Genomic DNA, 5,979 nt, shown 5'->3' with positions numbered 1-5,979 from the left:
TAAGTTTTGACGTAATTTTAAAATTTAAGTAGTTGTAAACAAATTCTAATTTGTTGAACAATTCATATATTCTCCTTTACTTACTACACCACCTCAGGATTAGTCCTCCTTAAAAAAGTAATCATTGCTGGGCGTGGTGGGTCATGCCTGTAATCCCAGCTCTTTGGGAGGAGGCTAAGGCAGTCAGATCACCTGAGGTCAGGAGTTCAAGACCAGCCTGACCAACATGGAGAAACTCTGTCTCTATTAAAAAGACAAAAATTAGCCAGGTGTGGTGGTGGGTGCCTGTAATTCCAACTACTCAGGAGGCTGAGGCAGGAGAATCACTCGAACCCAGGAGGCAGAAATTGTAGTGAGCCAGGATCTTGCCATTGCACTCCAGCTTGGGTGACAGAGCGAGACTCCATCTCAAAAAAAAAAAAAAAAAAAAAAAAAATTAAAAAATTAAAAAGTAATCATCCCACATACACAAAAACTGCAGGGCTTCATCTCTTCCTTAAATATTTTCAAATACTGTAAGAGCACAAATCCATGACAAACTGATTAAAATGTGACATTTCATCTTGCTTTACTAATTATGGAATAATAGAAAGACGTAAAAAACATGCTCCTCAATATTTCTCTGCTTAACAGAGAAATACAAAGACATACTGCCAGTATTCTTCAAGTGCAGGATACAAGGATGGTTCCTGCCAGTAAGGAGAAATGAATAATCAATCTTACCTAACACAAAAGAAAGAGGAGAGGCACAAAAGACAAACTGACTTTGGCTTTTAAGAACCTAATGTTAACCCTGAAATGTCAGATTCAGCAATACAACAACAAAACAAAAGAGACAGAGCAAGCCACACCTTCACACAGTATCGAGAATTCTGAAATGCGTCATAACCTTCCTCCCGTCCCACACTCAATCTGTTGTGTCATCTTTTTGTTTGTCCTGCTCTGCGGCTGCAGCCGGTTCAAGTCTTGCCCACTGCATGGGTTCAGCTTTTCTCCTAGTGACCTCAGTCTTGGTTGCAGTCACAGTTCTGTAACTTAGCGTTAAATCAGTCACACCCCGTAATTTCACGTTTTGATCAAATTCCTTCTCTCCTTCAAATACAATGCGCACATTTAACAACGCGCCATTTGCTTCTACTTGACTAAGTTCTGGAAGTGAATTTTTAGCATATACTGAAGTGATGACTTCACCTCCAGTCTGATGCCAGTCATATCTATAGGGAACAACTTTTTTCCCCGGCATCCTTTTCAGTCCACGTGTGTTTTCCTGTTGTACAGCCCTCTTGGGCTAAGAATGTATTAAAATTAGACGTTTTTCTTCTACAACAGCTACAGTATTTCAGCCCTTCATGGAAAACAGGTACTCCAGGGTGATACACACAGGCTTCTTCTAGACTCTCTAGAGCCCGATATGTCTTTGAACACCCTCCATTCTTACATGAGGTCCCAATCTTAATTTCATCGTCTTCTTCTTTCTTATTTTCTTCATTCCCTGACAACAGTTTAAGTTTTATCAAGTGCTTGTTTTAGGGAGGCAGATATTTTTAATTCCAAATTTGCTATTAGTTCATCCAGACTTGGCCTTTTTATTGCTTCTACTGGCTTCGCGGCTTGAACGTGTTCCTGAAATTTGGGTTTCAATTCAGACAGTTTCTTCTTCTTGGCAGTCTTGACTTCAGGTTTGACTGGCTCAGGTGGCTTCTCACTATCATGTCTACATTTTGTAGAGCCTACGATGCTTAAGAAACAGAAAAATCAGTTGTTCTTCTCTTACAGCAAGACCAACCGTTTAATGCATTGTGAAAGACTGGAACACCTGGGTGGTATGTGCAAACATCATTGGAATTGGTCTCAGGATCGAAGCGCTTACCAGAGCCCCAATTGTAGCACAACAAGGCCATTTTCTTTTTTTCTTTTTTGAGATGGAGTTGCGATCTGTTGCCCAGGCTGGAGTGCAGTGGTACAATCATGGCTCATTGCAATCTCCGCCTCCTGGGTTCAAGCAATTAATTCCCTGCCGCAGCCTCCCAAGTAACTGGGATTACAGGCGCACACCACCATGCCTAGCTAATTCTTGTATTTTTAGTAGAGATGGGGTTTCACCATCTTGGCCAGGCTGGTCTGGAACTCCTGACCTTGTGATCCACCCACCTCGGTCTCCCAAAGTGCAGGGATTACAAGTGTGAGCCAGTGTGCCCAGCCAGCAAGGCCATTTTCTTTTCCCACCATCATAGGTATGGCCCAAACACTGGAAACGGCAAGAGGACGTGTTAGCCACTCCCTGGTCACTAGCACCCATCTGACGACTGAGGTGGCTGCTAGCTTCCAGAAACGACCGCTCTTTCTTTTTTATTCAGACTTTTTCTCTGTGTCCTTCAGTCTAGATAGTTTCTATCATTGTTTCTTCTGATTCACTGAGCTTTTGTTCCTCAGTGTCCAATATCTAATTAAAGTTTCCAGTGAATTTTTCATTTCTTTTGGTTCCATTGAAATTCCATTGACTTGGCTGGGTATGGTGGCTCATGCCTGTAATCTCAGCACTTTGAGAGACTGAGGCGGGTGGATCACTGGAGGGCAGGAGTTTGAAATTCCCTTGACTTGAACCCTCCTGGATTCAAGCAATTCTCTTGCCTCAGCCTCCCGAGTAGCTGGTATTATATTTGTTTGTTTGATGGTTTACATTTCTCTCCTCATATGGTCATGTTTTCATGTAAATTCTTGAGCACATTCATAAGAACTAAACTCCTCATTTGATCATTCTGTTATCAGTCACAATGGGACTACTTCTATCAATTAATTTTTCTTCTGGTTATGAATCCTATTTTCCTGCTTCTTTGAATGTCCAGTAACTTCTGATTGTGATTATTAATGTCACATTGTTTTGTCACATTTGTGTCTGGATTTCGTTGTCTTTCTTTAAAGAGTATTGAAGTTTATTTTGGTAAGCATTCATTTACTTGTGGATCAGCTTCATCCTTTCAAGCTTGTCTTTAGGCTTTGTTAGGTTGGGTCTAGAGTAGCCATGACTTTAGGACTAGTTTATCATTACTACGATAGTATGTCTGTTCTGAGGTCTCGAATAAATGCCTCAGTGGTGAAAGTAAGTAAAATGATTCCACCAAAGGTGTGCACATCCAAACCCCCAGAACCCGGGAAGATGCTAAGCTATATGACAAAGGAAAATTAAGGTAGCCACTGGAATTAATGTTGCTAATCAGCATGCCTTAAAATAGGAAACTTATTCGGGGTTATCAAGATGGGTTCCAGGGTCCTTAAAAGCAGAATAGGAATGCTGAAGAAAGAACCAGAGAGACAGCAGCATGAGAAGGACCTGGCTCAATACTGCTGGTTTTGAAGACGGAGGAAGGAAGCCATGAGTTTAGGAAAGTAGGTGGCCTCTGGAAGGTGAAAAAGGCAAAGAAATGGATTATTCCGTACATCCTTCAAAAAGGACAGCTAACTTTTGTATTTTTGGTAGAGACGGGATTTCACCATGTTGGCCAGGATGGTCTCGATCTCATGACCTCATGATCCACCCACTTTGGCCTCCCAAAGTGCTGGGATTCCAGGCGTGAGCCCCCATGCCTGGCCCCAGACTTCTGATCTACAGAACTGTAAGATAATAACTTTCTGTTGTTTTAAACCACCATATTTACGGTAATGTATTACAGTAGCCATAGAAAACTAATAGAGTGATTCAGTGAGATTTCTCCACACTGACTGGGTTGTCTCCCAGATAATCACGAATGCTGAGAATGTTCCAGTTTATAGGTCCCCGGTGGTTCTTTCACTCTGTTTTGTTTCCTTACTATCAGGGATTATACTTGGGCTGTCCAATATCTGAAAGCAATTGTATCATATATTTTTCCAGTTGTCTGGTTGTTTACAGCTAGGAAGGAAACAAGTTGAACTGGTTATTCCAACATTGCTAGAGGCAGAAATAATATGTTCAGCTTTGCATAGTGAGAAACAAATTTATATAGTATGACTTTTTAAAAATTTCCTTCAACATGGAACCAAAGTCTCAACTCAGTTCCACCCTCCTCAATTATAGCGGTGCCTTCTTTTGGTCTTCGCAGCCACCACTGAAAAAAGGAATTCCCTGTGTCTTCACAGCGACCTTCTCGCCTAGTGTGTCTGGGTGTTGATCTCTTCTTTTAAGGACACCAGTTATACTGGTTTAGGGCACACTCCTGGTGACCTCATTTAAGCTTAATTACCGCTTTAAAAAATTCTGTCTCCAAATATAGTCACATTTTGAGGTATCTGGGGTCTCTGAATACCTGAATTTTAGAGGGACATAATTCAGCCCCTAACAGCCCCCTTCCATGCCTAAAGTTACTGGGTTTTTTTTTGTTTTTGTTTTTGTTTTTGAGATGGAGTTTCGCTCTTTTTACCCAGGCTGGAGTGCAATGGCGCGATCTCGGCTCACCGCAACCTCCGCCTCCTGGGTTCAGGCAACTCTCCTGCCTCAGCCTCCTAAGTAGCTGGGATTACAGGCACACGCCACCATGCCCAGCTAATTTTTTGTATTTTTAGTAGAGACGGGGTTTCACCATGTTGACCAGGATGGTCTCAATCTCTTGACCTCGTCATCCACCCACCTTGGCCTCCCAAAGTGCTGGAATTACAGGCTTGAGCCACCGCGCCTGGCCTAAAGTTACTATTTTAAGAAGACTGGGAATCTTTTCTTCTGTTCCTGTGGCCCATTGACTGTTCTTTCTCATTTAAGAGCAGCAGCAAATATTGAATAAGAAAAACTTGGGCTGGGTGCGGTAGCTCACACCTGTAATCCCAGCACTTTGGGAGGCCAAGGCGGGCGGATCACAAGGTCAGGATTTCGAGACCAGCCTGGTTAATACAGTGAAAAAAAAAAATGGCTGTTTTTTGTTGTTGCTGTCCTTAGTACTTCTTCTACCCATTGGCCCACAGATTCTCATATACCCTGGACTCTCACACAAGCTTCTTTATCTTTACATACCTATAAAGGGAATGGGGAAGCTCAGTCCTGAACCAATGGAAAGGCCTTCAAAAATGAGTAAAAATCTCACAGTTAACTGACAACGAAATGTCAAAGCAATGAGGACGTCTCCATCAGATGATGACATTAAAGACCAGCTACCCCTCCACAAACCAGAACTTGGGTTCAAATAAAAAACATTAGAAAACCCCCAAACTAACTAGAATTTCTTTTCTGCTATCCTTGTGGCATGGAAACTCAAGTAAGAAATTCAGTAAAGAAATTTATTTCTTGCACCCTAAAATTCATACCCACGGTATTGTCTAACTGGGGAGGTAGGACATTTCCATAAAAAGAGAAGCATTGACTTGGCTTTTAGATGCTGAGGGTAAATAAGTTGTGTAGGAGACACTTTCTACAGGAGATCAAAGCCTGTCGAGATGGAGAGGACATTGAGAATATGAGTGACCTTCTTACAACATTAACTGACTAGATTGGTTAGGCTGATGCAAAGTATCTCAGAAGCTAGCTGCTAGAACAAAGCTCAAATGTCAAAGGCTAACAACAAAAGAAGTTTATTTCTTGCACATGTAACAGTTTGACGGAGGCAACCCTGGTTGCTACATGGCTTCCTCCACACAGTCATTCAGGGAACTAGGCGGCTAGGTCTCCCCACGGCAAGGGGAACACTTTAACAATGCTATAGCACAGCGGTTCCCAAGCTTTTTGGCACCAGGAATTGGTTTTATGGAAGATAATATTTCCATGGACTGAGATCAGGGGATGGTTTCGGGATGATTCAAGCACATTACATTTATTGTGCACTTTATTTCTATGATTATTACATTGTAATATATAATAAAATAATTATACAATTCACCATAACACAGAATCAGTGGGAGCACTGAGCTTGTTTTCCTACAACTAGACAGTCCCATCTGGGGGTGGTGAAAGATAATGACAGATCATCAGGCATTAGATTTTCTTTTTTTTTTAATTGCATTTTAGGTTTTGGGGTA

The 5,979-nt window shown here is 41.8% G+C and overlaps 1 pseudogene; it reads right to left on the bottom strand.

The window, feature by feature from the left end:
* Positions 1-799: 799 nt before the first annotated feature.
* LOC101052953 (cysteine and histidine-rich domain-containing protein 1-like) lies at positions 800-1,901 on the bottom strand (annotated as a pseudogene).
* Between the last annotated feature and the right edge of the window lie 4,078 nt (positions 1,902-5,979).

Source organism: Saimiri boliviensis, chromosome 2, assembly GCF_048565385.1.
Source record: "Saimiri boliviensis isolate mSaiBol1 chromosome 2, mSaiBol1.pri, whole genome shotgun sequence".
In the NCBI taxonomy this organism is placed as follows: Eukaryota; Metazoa; Chordata; class Mammalia; order Primates; family Cebidae; genus Saimiri; species Saimiri boliviensis.
Note: the sequence above shows the minus strand (reverse complement) of the source record. Positions and strands in the feature narration are given on the sequence as shown.